The sequence below is a fragment of the Pleurodeles waltl genome, chromosome 7 (assembly GCF_031143425.1).
Source record: "Pleurodeles waltl isolate 20211129_DDA chromosome 7, aPleWal1.hap1.20221129, whole genome shotgun sequence".
Classification (NCBI taxonomy): Eukaryota; Metazoa; Chordata; class Amphibia; order Caudata; family Salamandridae; genus Pleurodeles; species Pleurodeles waltl.
The window spans coordinates 1,293,454,302-1,293,472,593 of NC_090446.1; the positions used below are offsets into that span (position 1 = coordinate 1,293,454,302).

The 18,292-nt window shown below is 45.3% G+C and overlaps 1 long non-coding RNA gene across 1 annotated transcript in view; it reads left to right on the top strand.

Annotated features, from left to right (window-relative positions):
• The window catches only part of LOC138246194 (uncharacterized), a 133,977-nt gene that overhangs the window by 100,021 nt on the left and 15,664 nt on the right, over window positions 1-18,292 (top strand). The window contains exon 2 of the long non-coding RNA XR_011194237.1: window positions 15,810-15,871. This is a non-coding gene — a long non-coding RNA (uncharacterized lncRNA). The remainder of the gene's footprint in view (window positions 1-15,809; window positions 15,872-18,292) is intronic.

The following is an 18,292-nucleotide window of genomic DNA, read 5'->3' on the forward strand; positions in this document are numbered from 1 at the left end:
CCATACAACACAGTAGGATTGAAATAGTCACGAGGAGAGTGAAACATAAGAACAACGCTATAATGGTGTTTGACAATTTCTACTCTCTCTCAGCTAGTTCTATTTCGAGCACAGCATGTTAAGCTTCTAACTTGCCTTTCTGAATCCCTTGGGAGTTATCAGCCCTCATACCTGAGCAAAGGCCTGTGATCTGGTTCAGCATCTGCAACGAGGCAGTCAGCGTCTAGTTGTGGTTCCCTGGTCGGAATCTCCCTCTTGTATGTATTGGGACAAGGAAGTGTTTTTATAACTAACATGTCAGCGTGATCACAAAATGTCCCTACGCAGGAATGCCAAAGACTAAACTCCTACCACGTCTATCGGCAATGTACCAGACTGTATCCTTGACTGAAGCACAGAGTGAACAGGAATGTGTTATTGAGAACTCCAGTGCTGAAGTAGGCTAAACAGTGTGATATAAAAAATAAAACAAGACCGTAGAACTGGTTATTTGAAAAATAACAGTATGAAGCCGAATAAAAGCATTTAGAGCAAAGTGCACAGAGGCTCTAAGCTGCGAGCAAAGGAATAAAATACATCCAGGGCAAAATGCACAAAGGCCTAAAGCCTGAAGCTAATGCGCAAAGGATACGTAAAACTGACCACACTACAGGCCCTTATTAAAAGTTTGCAGGGTGGCGGAGGCCGCCCGCCAAACTTTTTGGGTCGGAAAACCACCACTCCGATTTTCCACCACCCCGGCCCTATTATGAGTTTTCTCCGGGGCCAGCAGGCAGAAACAGCGTTTCCGCCTACTTGCCCAGTGGGAAACTCACCACAACATTGACATTGGCTCGTAATTGAGGCTGTCGACTGGCGGCAACCTGGCGGTGCCGGCGGTCGGACCGCGGCGGCTCCCCCAGGGTCATGATGTGGAGGCTGGACCACTGCTTTATTCCCAGGACTGCCAGACTCCTAATGAGGGGCCAGGTCTCTCCATGGGTTAGCACGGATAAAGCACACTCATCTCTATTATGGCAAAAAAGCAAACATTGTTTAGTATAACCTGGCAACCCAAACGTTGGTGCACTGCAAAGTATAATTTGTAGCTCCTTGAAGGCTTCCATGCTTTCGTCATCATTTGGTACTGGGTATTGCTATCAGTGTGCATCAGCCTCAGTAAAGGCTTTGCCACAAAAGAAAGGTTTGGGATCCATTGTTGGCAATAGCCAACCATGCTGACAAGGATTTTCACTTCCCTCTTTGTAGTTGGATACTTCATTTTAAGAACTCATTCAGTGCATTCTAAAACACTCACCTGCATCCCTTTTCTCTCTGGTGTCCTAGATACATGACTTCTTTTTGACAATGCTGTAATTTCTTAGAGGAATTTGTATGCCCATTCTCACCCAAATGGTTGAACAAAGCAATAGTGTCTTGTCTGAAACCTTCCTTGGTCATTAATGCAATTAAGAGATCAAGTATTGGATTGAAAGAGATGAACGTTCAATGTAGCCTTGGGAAGCACAACCTCACACAAGAGTCTTCTCTTGGAACCGAAACGCAAAGAGAAACTAAATCTTTTTTTGAAGGGAAAGCGAAATTAATGTATGACAGAGGTCAATGACCCTGAACCATTCAGCTTCTGGGGGAATTTGGAACAGAATCACAGCAGGGTTCAGCACCACAGGAGAGCATAGAACAACAATGTGTTTAATTTTTCGGAGATCTTTAACTATCTTCCACTTTTTGTTTGCCTCTTGCAAAGCTATAATTGGAGAGTTACATAGACTCCCAATAACGTCCTTCAGAATGCCCTCTTCTACCATGCTCTCAATTATGGAAGTGATTCCTGCAATGGCTTCTCGGGCCATCTTGTAAGGGTGCATTTGAGGAAAAACTGCATTGGCCCAAAGGTTTTTTTTTTAGGAGTTTTGCCCCCTTAATTAATCCTATCTCTCTCCTTGTAAAATCCCAAACATCCTCTATAGTAGTCTTTCTCAGATCAGTGGGTAAGTTCTCTTTACTAATGACCGGATACAGACTAACAACATACTATAGTATCTGTAACTTGAATACTGCATCGACTGCTTGGGTCTCAATCTAGACTTGTGTGTAGTAAATGATGCAGCTGAGTTAGCAAAAGTGATCCTTTCGTAGCACATTTACAGGGCTCGTATCATACACCACAAGCTGATGTTTTTGTTTGATGAGTCGTATTTTTACTGGAACAGGGGCTGTAATCTTTGCAATGCCTAGGAGGGGTAGGCTTGGGACCTCAACTGTTCTAACAGTTCAGCGAGTGGCTCCAGTGTCTATCAAAAGGAACACGTGTTATCTATTAACCTCTTCTTCTACGTAAGGTCCACTCTGGCCCACTTCTAGGACTGTACCAAGTACGCACTTCTCCTTCTCCCTCAGGCACCGTCATTGAGTCTGAGAAAAGGCTGTGAAACTCCCCTACATCATGGGAACTGTGCTATTTTGAGGAACCAATGTGTTTTGGGGAACTCTATTACTCGGTTAGAAGTAGGTATGTCCTCCCTGCATCTGCCTCTCCTTACGGCGGGGGTAACTCGTGGTATTCCTGATTTTGGGATCTTTGCGGTTGACATAGGGGGTTCAGGTACCAGAGGAAACTCTCCTTGTGCCATGAGATTCACAGCTTGGGCATCGATCAAGGCTTGATTGTGCTTATACTAATTCTGGGGTACTGCCTTGAACTCTGCCACCACAATATGCCTACTACAGTTCCCAAAGCACACTGCCTCGCCACTCACTTCTCATTCATCCTTCACGTTCATGTAAATTCCTATTAATACTCCTGTTGTCCTTCTTCAACTACTTCTTCTTCCAAGACCAGGATCGTGTTGGGACTGCATCAATTTGAACCTCAAGAACAACTGACTGAGCCATGAAGGTATAGTAGTTGGTTCCATATTCATTTAGGTATAACTAGTACTAATCTGACCCAATCAGAACCATCAGCTCTGCTACCAGATCTGTTGGCTTGCAAACCAGCCTCCTCCTAACCTTACCAAATGTGTATCAACAGTATAGACTGGGAGTGGTGTAGTGCCCCCACATACTTTGGAGCTCCCTGACTGGACCTGTTTCTAGTTTTGATGAGTGCAAATCAAGAATCAGAAGGGCCAGAATTTTAAGAAGTTGAAACAAAGAAATTAGATTGCAAATTTTCATGATAATGATCATGCTGGTTCAATGGCACTGGGTTAGTGACTGGTGCTTCCACAGCCTGAAATACATGGCTGAAGGCCACGTCCTGCTCACCCTGCTCACTGCTGTTGAATCCTGCTCTTCCTGTTCCTCTTGTTCTAAACAATTACTTCTCAGTCCACAACTGCTGCATTAACACTGCCCCTGTTCCTTTGTGTCTCAGTGTTGTTTCCTGTGTTCTCATAAAGTTGGGTGGTCTTGATAGCACAAGCCCCATTGGTCTTTGACACCGCCTATTTACTCTAAGATCTTGCAATAATAATATGAGTTCTGATTAATTGGAATGCAACAGCTATCTACGGCATAGTCCTATGAAAGCCACACCCAAGCTCTGACTCACCAGTTGGCTTTTGCCTCACAAACGCTCGAGGAAGCACACAGTCACGACTTCAGGATCCTGCTTGCCAGTTGGTCTTTGGACCCTCACTCTCAGCTTGTATCTGGGCACTTCTCTCCCCCATAAACCTCTGCATATTTAACTGGTTTTATTACCTTCAGAACAAAGAGGGTAAGAGGCAACACCAAATCAAGAGAAAAATGACTAAGTCAGTTGACTTTACATATGCATGTAACACATTTCGAGAGGTACTGATTTCATGCTATTCCCACAAACATATTTGGTTAAAAGATTGAGCTCAAGCTTCAGAAAGTACAATTGCTTCTTTGAAAATGTTTACTTTTAAGGCAGACAGAATCTGAAATTAAGAGTAACTATTATGACAAAATAAGATTAAAGTCTAATGAGGAAACAGGAGTTTCAATGTTGGTTGTGAAGGAACAATCCAGTATTTTCAGACTTCATCAACTGCAGGTAGAATCAGGTCTTTCAGCAGAGATTGAGTGTCATAGTTATTGTGGAATACCTTGTGATATAACCCTGTCACTAATACTGTTCACAGGTTGAGGTTGTTGTAAAGCGTAATAATGTATCAGGAGAGCAATAACAAGTGCTCCATTGTGAAGACAAAAAGAGAAACAACAGAATAACAAGAAGTATGTCTTCATCTCCTATTTCCAAACCTGTGTGCACCTATTCATCTTTGTTGTCAAATATTTAGCTACCTTATTGGTTGGCACTACTGACAAGAAGGAACACTGGGGAGATTAGATCCATGTAATCTCCACAGCTGTTAGTGACTGAAAAACAGGATAGTGTAATTGAAACCTGCACGCACAAATACCAATGGCTGCAAGCAGCCAAGTGTGGGTGCATGGAAGCATGGAAGCTGGTCTTGCCTGAAGTCCTAGGGAGCCACAGGTTTCATGTGAGGATGAGCATAGGCCCTGGCCTAAGGCAGGGCCCCCAGGCCAGCCCCTGTTGCGTTTTTTGAAAGCTGTGTAAAGAGGGGTTGTCAACAACAAAAGTTATGAAGTATGTCATGTAAAAAACTATGTAATAGGTAAGTTATGGTTTCTTGTCCTCAATTTTAACATATATTGAAAAAGACCTGAGCATTCAATTAAACACATACAGTTATGGTTACCACACAAAATTTTAAAACCCTTGAAATGGGCTAGCAGTGGTTAGTTGAAGAACCCATAACTTATATAACTCATTCATGAGGGAACAGATGATATCCAAACGTTATAGATGGCAATCCAGGTGATATTAAGTATCATCTTAGCATTGCCAATGTCAATAAAACAACCAAGGATACAGTATATCATTGCTTTGGGCCTGATTTATAGTTTGACTGAAGGGTTCTCAGCCACAAACGTGACAGATACCTCGTCATCCTCAATACATTACAAGTGCATTTTATACTACGTTACATTAGGGACGTAGTACCCTCCCCCTCCGACCCCCCCCCCCCCCCCCCCCCCCCCAATGCAAAACTCTAAATCACACCCTTTGTCTGGATATTTGTTGTTAACTAATGACGTTGCATTGTTGAGTCCTGTTATCTATTGGTATAAATAAGGCCATGAGCACTGGACTTGGTTTCAAGTTATGGTTTGTTCAGTTCACAATGTCTAGTCAATTTCAAGGGCTTTCGGATTTTGTTTAGAAACAATTACTTCACTTAAAGTATGTTTTAAGGTTATTTGTAAAGTGTTTTTTAAACATTTTATAAGTCGATGAAATTACGACTCATGATTGACAATTCTTTTCGATTAATACATAATATACATTTACCTACATTTGTAGCTTGGCTTTGATTGCAACAAATAGTCCCATCCTCACTGCAGGGAAGGGGAATGAGTATATTTCTTTTAGCAAAGCAATATCATTGCACATTGTTTGGGAACTTAGGGCCCCTTTTTATTGCTTGGGCTTGTTTCTTGCTTTCTGGGTTAATGATAGAGTGTCTTGGTTGTCTGAAGCTGGCTGGCAGATGCAATTAAAAAATAAATGAATTAGTGATTTATGTATGGTTCAGGGTGGAGAGAGACAGAACATTTAATATTGGGTATTTTCAATTGAAAATCCAACAAATAGGTCTGAGCATTCCACGGACTGCGCAAGACACCCTGCCTTTATGGAGATTATATGACCAGGTATGGATACATCAATATTTCAGTAGACCTGACTTTTTCTGTGCCCTAACGACCCATGTGCCAAACAACGCATATGTGTGGTTAAGGCACAGAAAAAGAGAAAATGGACTGGGAGAGAACGCAGTGAAGTAAGTGTGGCTGGGGCAGGGTTGTGGGATAGTTTTTACGAGTGGGGGTGCATTAAGGGCTTGGAGAGGGTGAGCGGGGGTCGGGCTTTTTTTTTAGGGGAAGGGTTGGGGATTTGGGGATTTTTTTTAGTGCTTAGGGTGGTGGGAGGGGTAGTTTATTTTTTAGGAGTGGGGAAGGTTTAAGGAAGGGCGGGAGGAGAGAAGTAGAGGAAGGATCAGGAGTGTAGGCAGTGAGGTAAGCGGGTTTGGGGCAGTGTTGGTGGGTAGTTTTTAGCAGTGAGGGTCGATTTAGGGCTCAGGGTGGGTGGGGGTTCAGGGTTGTTTACTTATTGGGGGAAGGTTTAAGGGCTCAGGGCGGGTGGGTGTGTTGGGGTAGTTTAGTTTCTAGGGGCAGTGGTGGGGATCGTGGTAGTTTACTTTTTAGGGGGAAGGTTTTAGGGCTCAGGGCGGGTGGGGTAGATTTGTTTTTGGGGCAGGGTGGGGGTATCTTTTTTTAGGGCTCAGGGTGGGTGGGAGGTTCAGGGTAGTTTAGTGTTTAAGGGCAGAGGTAGGGGGTTAGAATAGTTTTTGTTTAGGGCTTTGGATGGGTGGGGGGTCGGTAGTTTAGTTCTTAGAGGAGGAAGGTTTTATGGTTCAGGGCGGGTGGGGGTGTCTGGGTAGTTTATTTATTAGGGGTGGGTGTAGTCTTGGGGCTCAGGGCGGGTTGAGGGGTTGTGTGACAGAACCATGCATGCCATTTTCACATATGCCTTTACTAAGCATGCTTTTACAACTAAATTTTTTGTAAAAGCATGCATGATAAAGGCGTGCGTGGAAGAAACGCTGTTGTGGTTCTGACCGCATTGTTAAGGTATGCGTTGTTCAGGCATGCATGGTTCTGTCATACAACCAGATGGTTACTGAAAGCTGTTGCTGTCCAAGTGAACAGTACAAAACCCATGTATCCATGCCCTCTGCCACATGCAGTCCAATCAGCTAGTTACGCTCTCACCCTGTTGAGCATTGGAATCACACTTCTCAGCCCAGTAGCCCTAAAGTTAGCGACAGGCCAATAGGAACAGCCTCCTTCATTTGAAACGAGCTTCCATTGTGCAACATTCACAATTTCAAGCACTACATGGGCACAAAGAAGAGTTGCGTTCAAAATAAAATAAATGCAAACATTACAAGCCTATTATATGTAGACGGGTGAAGTCTCCAAAATTCACTTAATCGCATCTATACCTCCTCTCCTTGGTAAGAGTGGGAAGTATCTTCACGCTGCACTTAAGAGGCATTGGAGCCAGTCTGTAAAAACAAGTCATTGTGCAATTACTTTGCAGTTGTGCATGATCAGTTCAATTTTGTGACACTGCTTTGTTCTCAACTTGTAAAGCTAAAATGTTTTCGGATGCATCGAACAACAAGTATGGCCTCTCAAAATAGTCTTGGCAATTTTGTAAGTTAGAGTGGTTTTCATTTATTGGTGAGTTTGTATGTGTATTTGTATGGATGAGTTGCTGAACGTGGTAATGAGTCAACAGTTGGAAGAATGAGTCAGTACGTGGATGGATGGATGAATGAGGCTGAATTCATGGATAAGTGAGTTCTTAGGTGCGTGAATATTTGAACAAGTGAGTGTATGGATGGATAATTAGTGAGTGTATGAATTAATAGTAACTGAGCTGATTGATACAGATACGTTACTCATATTATACTATATTTTACCTGCATTTATATACTCTTGATGAGACGGAAACATTCATTAAGATAGGTACCACATTACACCGTGGGGGAGTAATTGGTTGTAGAGAGTGATGTAAATTACAGGAGGCCTTTACAAGAAGTATTTTGGCAAGTGGTCAGAGTGGTGCTTATATCTTATCCTATGTTGCAGCGCCTCGGTTGTAATTGGATATGAAGGTGTAGGAGATAGAGAGCTTGTATTACACATTAATATATCATTGATTCACGCTGAGTGTCTCACTTTACGGGTGTCTATAGATTCACTAGTGGGCGAGGCCGTAGTAGTCTATGGTCTGTCCTAGATATAGGCAGTTATGGTATTTTTACCCCTCCCTCATGCAGTGAGTTTGTTGGCTTACAAGCATGGGATGAATAAAGCCAATCATGGTATATGATTTCAGACTTATATGGTACAGGGTCTGCGTAAAAACGTCGCTGGGAAGGCTAGGGGAATGCAGTCAGTTGTATGTTGGAAAATCATCAGTGAAAATATAATCAATCGGAAATTGTGTCTATTAAACATTGTTTACAAACATATTGTTGTAAATTAACTATTATTAACTTGAGCGGAGTGATATTCCTGTAAACAATGTTTAGTACACAATAGTAATGTCAGATGATGTTTTTGGTTACAATATTCTGGTGGAAGCCTCTCGCCAATGATGGGCTATATCCAGTCACAGCTAGCTGCGCTCATAAGAGACGGGGGTGCATGCGGCACGCAGGGGTGGAGGGATAAAATATAATAATTTTTTTTTTAACTTACCTCATCCGCCACCGTGCTGCTCCTCCTTCGCCCATCACTGCAGGCACAGGCTCCCAGCCTGCCCTGCAGCCAATCGTGACACTGCTCAGAGCAGTGTCAAGATTGGTAGTGAGCACCCAGCCAGGGCACTCCCAGGCAGACTGGGAGCCTGTACCTGCTCTCTCGAGCCCAGGAACACAATGCCGGGCTGTAGACAGTCTACTGCGCATGAGTGTTTGGCCGGCCCGAGACGGCCGGCCAAACATACATGCACACTTAGGGGAGGGCACAGTGCACTCCCCTCATCCATATCATCCCTAACGCCCCACTCCTTTAACAAACGAAACAATAATAAACATGGTTTATTATTGCTTCGTTTGTTAAAGGATTTGCTGCTGCTGGCGGGAGGGGGGGCAACGCTCCTCCGCCCTAACGGAGGAGCTGCCGCTGGCTTTATCCTTTTTGTCCACCAAGTAACCCAAGGCTACCATTAACCAAGCCCCGGAAGCCCCGCCATTGAATCCACCACACCCAGCCGGGCCACCCTCAGCTCCAGATCTATTGGTCTATTTAGCACATCTCACAGTACGTCATTATTCTCTTTCCAATATCTTGCAATCACTGCGGACTCCCAAACTGCGTGAATGAAGGTCCCAAGAGAAGACTCGCACATGGGTCACACTACTCCCACTGCTCTTTCCATTTGTCAGAGTCCATGGGGAGAGTAATACAATCTATGCAGGTACTTAAACTCTGTTAGCAAAATTGCATCATTATCCCCAACTGACGGGGTGCCATCAAAGCTTCAACCCACTCCTCATTCTCAGGACCTCCCGACCTGCCTCCCATTGTGCCCTTATCTTAAACAAGGGATCTGGGGAATTATTAAGTGATTTATATAGTGTGGAGATGCTCCTTTACCAAGCATATCAAGAATGAGGTTGGGTTCCAGGATGTTATTATCTGGGAGGGAGGCAAGTCTGTCTCGATACATGCCCAAAGAATGTTGTAGCTGTAAATAAAATAACATTGTAACTTATGGAAGTGAACGTCTGTCGTCAGGTCCTGTAAGGGTCTAATGACACCAACCCTCTACACATCTCCCAATGTGCAGAGTCCTATTAAATTCCATTTGGCAAAGTCAGCTAGTCTACTGTTGCCTACAACCACGCGCCCTGCCACAGCGGGGTCATTGCTGTCAACTTCCCATGCCACTGCATGTGCTTTAGCGCAGTCTGCCAGCAAAGAAAGGGAAGGCGAGTAACAGGAGGGAGTGTGTATGGTGGTGATTTACCACACAGTAGGTTTATGATTCCATAGAAGTCGAGAAGTTCATGTTCCAGGTGACTGACCAAGTCGTTTCTATCCCCATGTAGCCAGTCATCTACCGGCACCAGATAGGACACCCATTAGTATAGTTTAACGTCTGCCCATCCCAGTCCCTCCTCCTATGGGGACATTCGGGACTTAGCAAATGATACTCACAAGGTTTTGTTGGCCCATAAAAAGTCTCCAATTTGGGCCTGGAGGTTCGAGAAAAATGCTGGGGGAGAATGTAAAGCTAATGTTGGAGGATGTAAAGAAATCGGTGGAGGGAAATCATTTTGAAAAGTGCCCCCTAACCGCCACGGTCTATGGCTATGACACCGATGTCTCAAAGTCATGTTTCATCCTGCTAAGTAAAGGTACCACATTTAAGTCTGTCAACATCAGGGCAGTGCGTGCTTTACGGGCGATTGGAATGCAAAAATCCAGCACTTCCAAGAGAACGTAATTCATGCATAATGCTGATGTGCTGTTGTTTAACCTTTTGCATTGCAGAGTTTAATCCTGAAGACTTACATTCAAGGTGCTTATAAATACTGTTCATTTGCAATGTATTGCTGCAGACTTTCAGAGTGTGTCAGGGCGTGGTCCCTTTCCAGGGCCTTCTAGAAGCTTCCTCTGCAGCATTAGTGGGTGTGGTTGTGGGCTGGGCCAAGACTCTATATAAGGGAGCCAGCCTAGCTCCACGTGCTCACTATTCAGGTGCAGAGCAGCAGCAACCTCCTGAGCTCCTGTTCCGGAGGCCTACTTTGATCTTCCAGGCATTGCCTTTCACTTTGTTGGTGATTCTTGATCAGGGCGGTAAGACGGAGGTCAGGCTGGGCTCCCAATCCTGTTCTCAAAGGCTTTCAAGTTCTTGGGCCTAATTCTCATGATAAATGATTTTACCTGGTGCGTGTGAATGTGCGCTTGGCTTTTTCTGGCATTTGCATGCTAGCATTCGAATCAGCAAGACGCGCAATTCATTTCTTGTGCTTAACTCATGATATTCATTGTACGCTACCATTTCATGGCATTTACAAGGTAGCATTCGAATCGGTAAGACGTGCGATTAATTTCTTGTGTTAAATCCATCTTATTCACTGTGCGCTGCCATTTCTTGGCATTTACAAAGTAGCATTCGAATCGGCAAGATGTGCAATTCATTTCTTGTGCTTAACTCGTGATATTCATTGTGCACTACCATTTCTTGGCATTCACATGGTGACATTCGAATCGGCAAGACGCGCAATTCATTTCTTGTGCTTAACTCATGATATTCATTGTACGCTACCGTTTCATGGCATTTACAAGGTGGTTTTCGAATCGGCAAGACGCGCAATTCATTCCTTATGCTTAACTCATGATATTCATTGTACGCTACCGTTTCATGGCATTTACAAGGTAGCATTCGAATCAGCAAGACGCGCGATTCATTTCTTGTGCTTAATCCATGTTATTTATTGTGCGCTACCATTTCATAGCCTTTACAAGGTAGCATTCGAATCAGCAAGACGCACGATTCATTTCTTGTGCTTAATTCATGTTATTCTATGTGCGCTAACATTTCATGGCATTCACATGGTGGCATTCGAATCGGCAAGACGCGCAATTAATTTCTTGTGCTTAACTCGTGATATTCATTGTGCGCTACCATTTCTTGGTATTCACATGGTGGCATTTGAATCGGCAAGACGTGCAATTCATTTCTTGTGTTGAACTTGTGATATTCAGTGTGTACTACCATTTCATGGCATTTACATGGTGGTTTTCGAATCGGCAAGACGCGCGATTCATTTCTTGTGCTTAATTCATGTTATTCATTGTGCGCTAACATTTCATGGCATTCACATGGTGGCATTCGAATCCGCAAGACTCTCAATTCATTTCTTGTGCTTAACTCGTGATATTCATTGTGCGCTACCATTTCAAAGCCTTTACAAGGTAGCATTCGAATCGGCAAGATGCACAATTCATTTCTTGTGCTTAATTCATGTTATTAATTTTGCGCTAACATTTCATGGCATTTACATGGTGGCCTTCGAATCAGCAAGACGCGCAATTCATTTCTTGTGCTTAACTCATGATATTTATTGTGTGCAACCATTTTATGGCGTTTACATATTCTTGTGGAAATCAGCAATGTGCGCAATTCGTGTTTCTGCATTTAAAAACTAAGTGTTAGAATTCTAGATGTTACATTATATGTGCATAATAAGCCCCTTAATACAACTCCTATGGTGTTCCAGAAAACGTTCAGGTTATTTCCTTGTCCTCATGCAAAAACACTGTGTTTGATTCTGAAGACATAATTCTAGTGGGTGCTTATGTTTCAAGTCAATGTGTAACAATTCATTCAGAGGTTTTATTGAGAAGTTGTATTAATCATTCTTAATTTCTTCCCAGGTAACTAGAGGTCTTGAGGCCTAGTTAATTAGTCCATGCTTAAGTTATCCATGGTTACAATATGACAGTGCTTAGAATCATAGTCTAGTAAAGATTAATATGATATAATTTTGATATTGTGTGTTTTAACCTTTTGCTTCCTACAGGTCTCCTTCCCAGCTGTTCCCTACCTAATCCCCTTTTCCCCACTTGGACTCTCTTAGACTCTGTGACATTCTATTCAGAGTATTGGAGCTGTCTTGTGGTGGACATGTTGGGAATGTGCGCAGACCCCGAGGATCTAGTGACTCTGACAAAGTCCCAATATGTCTGCTGGAGGAAAACCACAGTCATGCCCAGGTAGCAAAAGCTATCTCCCACCAGCTGGAGTCCAGCACCAATCTGCCCTCCTTGAAACCATCCATTTACCGGCACCAATACTGACTTTTCCCAGTGCACTCGGTACCCTGATGCATCCCTGTAAAGTTGAAGAATATCCATCAGACATGGTTTAGTGGTCTTAGGGCGATGAACAAATAGGAGCATGTCACTTGCATACAGTGAGACCTTGTCTTCCAGTCCACTACACCACTAGAAACCCTGCACTCTAGCATCTTCCCTGAGTATCTCCGCCAGGGGTTGCACCACAAGAATGAAAAGCAATGGAGATAGCAGACATCCCTGTTGCCTCTAACCCAAACCCATAGGTCCCTGTAAATGGTTTCTACCCAGCCAATGAACTGAGAGTCTAAATGTATTTCACAAAGGACTGTAAACAGAAAGGGCCAAGGGGTGGAGGTGCACGCTCGCTCCACATTGATTAATAGCAGAGCACTGTCTTCATGCAGTTCGTCTCTCAACGCCATTGGCAGATGAAGGTGGCAAAGTTAGCGTCTAGTGCTCCTTCGAGGCATGAAGCCATTCTGGTCTGGATGGCCCTAGCGAGCTGATCACAGTCACAAGTCTTGTTGCAAAATTTTTGGTAAGTATTTTCATTTCAACATTTATCAATGAGACAATACAAGGCGCATTCCTCAGGGGTTTTTCTGGGCCCCAGGATCAGTGGTTGACGCACAAATTTAGTCAAGGTGGGAAGAGGTACTGTGAGCATGGCAATAGAATGTAATGACAGGTGTCTTGATGGTGTTGTCGCATACATCAACTATTCCAAGGGCCTCTGCCTAGTCCAACAGCTGCTGTGACCTGCTGGTCTCCGACTGCAAGTCTGTGTCTAACGTGGGGTGCATAAGGGCATTAAAGCCCCCTCCTCCCACAAGACTGAACCCTAGAGGGGGAGGTTGCCACAAGTCACAAGATCTACTCCAGAGTAGAACCCAGTAACCAGGGTGGGGCATACATGCTAACAATTATCCACAGGCTGCCATTCCACAATCCTGTGAGCAAGACACAGCAGCCAACAGTGGCAGTAGAGACTTGTTGTACCACCTTTGGAAAGGTTTTCCATAGTAATATAAACACTCCCCCCCTCCGAGAGCCCCATGTAGAGCTTGAGTGATATAACCTTCTGTAGCCATGCCTCCCTAAAAGGAACAGTTCGTACCCAGGAGGTGTGTTTCCTGGAGTAATAAAATGGCAGGTTGGACTCGCTTGGCATATAGCATAACCGTGCTCCTTAAATTTATCATTTAGTCCACTGACATTCCATGAGAGTTTGGTGTGTCTCGTGGAGGCTGCACTTGTAGGGTCAATAGTCATTAAGGGTGGGTGTGGTGTAATGGAAGGAATTAAAAGATAGTCAAGGAGCATGTCACCTTAAAGAAACACAAATGTGCAAAACTAAACAACCTGTGAACAAAAACACAGACATGAATTAACATTACCCCTTGTCCTTCCACCTACCCCACCTTACACTTATCCCCATAAAGCATCTATCACTTGAACAAGGGCTCTCAATAAGAGCCCAGAGAATTACCCACACAAAAGAAAAAAATGAAAGGGGAACACAACAGGAGGTGGTGAACCCTGAGTTATACAGCAGATACTGGAACCCAGCAGGGGTGCCGGCCTGGCATCATCATTACAGTCGGGTGACAGAATCAGTAGCAGACTCCTGGTTACCGCCAGAAGCCCCAGGCTCAGCACCAGAGAGAGCCTCCACTGCCTCAGGGCACTGATTCTTCAACACGTGGACAGTCTCCATCTCTGAGTGGTGCCTTTCCCTAGTCCCTCTGGTTCAATGGAGTAACTGCCTCCAAGACTATGGCCAGTCCCTCCTTCGTGGGCACCCAGCAGAGTGTACGCTGACTGATGACAACCAAAATTGGGGCACTCCTCAAGCCATGCCCAGGCACTTCCTGGAGTATCAAAAACAAAGGTTTTGTCCTTATAAATCACTTTGAGCCAGGCTGGAAACTGTAGCATATATTGAATTTAGAGTGCACTTAAGATTAGCCAAAAAGGAGCAATGCTGTTGTTGCACTCTGAGGGTACAACCAAGGAATAGCATCACTGGGGATGACTCATAATGTGCTTTCCAGGGAATAACATCACAGGGCTTGACTCTTAATCAACTTACTCAAGTCAGCAGGCATCGCGGATGATGATTTCCAGGCTTGCATAGTTCAAGAGCCATGCTATTAATGGGCATGGAGGGGCTCCAGGAAGTGGACGGCCCACCAAGGACCTATGTGCCCTCTCCTTGACAAAGCATGTGGAGAGCAGCTCCACAGGGACCCAAGAGGACAGAGATTTAGTAACAAATTGTGCTGATCACACTTCCTCTTTCCCCTCAGGGATCCCCTTAATGTGGATATAATTTTGTCTGCCCCTTCCCTCTGTATCCTCAGCTCTAGTTTCTAGCTGGCCCACCCTTCACTGAGGAGCTGGTATAATAGACTGAAGGGTGTGGGTATTGTTCTCCACTCTGGACAGGCATCCCTTCGCTTCAGTAACCTAATCCACCACATTTAGAAGATCTTGGCAAAGTAGCAAAAGATCCAGGCTGAGCTCTCCAACTTGTCCCTCAAGGGATGATCTGGAATCTCTGATTGCCTGCAGGATGGATGTTGGTGAGTCAGTTGATCCATTGACGCCAGCTCCATACATGCTTGTTCCCCTCCGGAGCCGGTTTGGTGAAATAATCTATTTTGCACTGAGCAGTGGGATTAGCATATTTGTTTTTACCCACGTTGCTACACAGGGCACAGAGCCTTCCCGACAACTTGGTCCAAACATAATATACGAGCAAAGGGCCTGACCACCAAACTGGGTCCCCGAAAGTTGGCACTGGTGGCAGTAAGAAAATGGCCAGCAGCCATTAATCACTACCCAGGTGTCCAGGCAGACTCTTACTGGGGCCAACCGTCGAGGCTCCCTGACAGCTCTGTCGCCACAGTCCTAAGCACTGTCAATAAGTGATGGTTATGGTAGACCTTTCCACTCTGGGTCTACAGCAATGGGACTGCACTACTAGGGGCTTATTTACAAGCCCCTTGTGCCCCCGCTGCATCACTTTTTCCCATATGAAAAGTGACGTACTGGCAGCACAGTTGGCTTGTAAATAAGCCCCCTATTTCGTACGGTGGGGCCATGTCTGATGACTCTCAATGCTCACCAAGCAGCTCTTGGCGCAACAGGCTCATCCCAATCCGGCCTCAACAGCAGAGGGGGGCCTCAGTCTCGCATCAAGCAAATCTGCTTGTAAGAGCATGTAGCAACCCTTGCTATACCCTGGTTACAGGCAGCCTTGATTAGTTTTCTTCATTGTACATACAGAAGCATCAGTGCAAATTGGTTACAGATGGTTTACCAACCACCCAAATAAACACTCTCTATTTTTCCTTCAGGTCTATCTTGAAATGCTCTGAATGGATCCACTAAGAATCAAGGACAGAGGAGCAGGGAATGTGTAAGTTATTCAATATTTTCCTGTGATAGCGGTAAGCTCGTGGTGACATATAAGTGGTAACTGGTCATGACTTGGCTATTGTTAGCCTGAATGGGTGTAATCTTAAAATTCTGCAGTGCCCAGCAAATTTCAGACATTGCTTTCAAGGGCGAGATGATGACATAGGAGCAGCCCCGGGGCATGCATTGGGTACTGCTTCTCTAACTAGGTGTTTCTTGTAGTCAATTCAAGATCAGTGAGCCAGATGATTTTATGAAGTGTGAGGTTTTAAATGAAGAAGAGGTGTGAATGACAGTCAAAGGGCACAGAATAGGGCCCTAGACCCTTCCCACCACTTGAGTGCTCAGTCAGGCCACTGGGGAAGCATGGTAGGGACAGCCGGTTGCAGGGGAATGGGTGTGAAGGAAACTTTGAAAGCTCCACTCCTTACCCAGATTGCAACTGAGGTCGATGAGAGACTTGTGCAGTGAGGTGGCCACAGATTCAGGGATGACTTCTTCCATGAAATTATCCTATCTCTGATAGTACAGTCCCAGTACCACACTCACCACTTTTTGCCCAAGGGTGTGCTACAAATCACTACAATGAGCAGGTTGATGGTCATTCTGGCCAGTAATGAGTGACTGTTATAGTACACACAGTATTTACCTGCTGCTTAAATAAGGGTCCTCCAAAGTTCCCCACAGAACTTCATTTTTTAGTAAAATGCAGGTCTATATTTCCTTCCTGTAGGAAAATGCCTCCCTTAGCATGGTTACCCCCTAACTTTTTGCCTTTTGTTGATGCTAGTTATGATTAAAAGTGTGCTGGGATCCTGCTAACCAGGCCCCAGCACCAGTGTTCTTTCCCGAAACTGTACCTTTGTTCCCACAATTGGCACAGCCCTGGCACACAGATAAGTTCCTTGTAACTGGTACCCCTGGTACCAAGGGCCCTATGGCCAGGGAAGGTCTCTAAGGGCTGCAGCATGTATTATGCCACCCTGGGAACCCCTCACTCAGTACATGCATACTGCCTCACAGCTTGTGTGTGCTGGTGGGGAAAAAATGACTAAGGCGACATGGCACTCCCCTCAGAGTGCCATGCCCTCGACACACTGCCTGTGGCATAGGTAAGTCACCCCTCTAGCAGGCCTTGCAGCCCTAGGGCAGGGTGCACTATACCACAGGTGAGGGCATAGTTGTATGAGCACTATGCCCCACAGTGTTTAAGGCAAACTTTAGACATTGTAAGTGCAGGGTAGCCATAAAGAGTATTTGTTCTGGGAGTTTGTCAAACATGAACTCCACAGTTCCATAATGGCTACACTGAAATCTGGGAAGTTTGGTATCAAACTTCTCAGCACAATAAATCCACACTGATGCCAGTATGGGATTTATTGAGAAATGCACATAGAGGGAATTTTAGAGATGCCCCTTGTATACCAGTCCAATTCCTAGTGTTAGGCTGACCAGTTCCTGCCAGCCTGCCCCAACCAGACGAGTTTCTGGCCACATGGAGTGAGTGCCTTTGTCACTCTGTGGCCAGGAACAAAGCCTGCACTGGGTGGAGGTGCTTCTCACCTCCCCCTGCAGGAACTCTAACACCTGGCAGTGAGCCTCAAAGGCTCATGCCTGTTCTTACAGCGCCCCAGAGCATCCCAGCTAGTGGAGATGCCCGCCCCTTCAGACACAGCCCCTACTTTTAGCGGCAAGTCCGGAGGAGATAATGAGAAAAACAAGGAGGAGTCACCCTCCAGTCAGGACAGCCCCTAAGGTGTCCTGAGCTGAGGTGACCCCTGCCTTAAGAAATCCTCCATCTTAGTTTTGGAGGATTCGCCCAATAGGATTAGGGATGTGACCCTCTCCCCTCAGGAAGGAGGCACAAAGAGGGTGCAGCCACCCTCCAGGACAGTAGCCATTGGCTACTGCCCCCCAGACCTAAACACACCCCTAAATTGAGCAGTTAGGAGCAACCCTGTGCCCAGGAAATCAGATTCCTGCAACCTACAATAAGAAGAAGAACTGCTGACCTAAAAGCCCCGCAGAGACAATGGAGATGACAACTGACTTGGCCCCAGCCCTACCGGCCTGTCTCCAGACTCAAAGAACCTGCACAGCGATGCATCCAGCGGGACCAGCGATCTCTGAGGACTCAGAGGACTTACATGCACCTAAAGGGCCAAGAACCTCCTGAGGACAGCGGCTCTGTCCAGAAACAGCAACAAAACAGCAACTTTAAAGAGACTCTCACTTCCCGCCTGAAGCGTGAGTCTTCCCACTCTGCACCGACGCCCCCGGCTCAAGTTTGGAGAAACCAACACCACAGAGAGGACTCCCAGGAGACTCCAACAACGTGGACATCCTGAGCCGACCTCCCTGCACCCTCACAGTGACGCCTGCATAGACGATCCAGAGGCTCCCCCTGACTGCTACTGCCTGG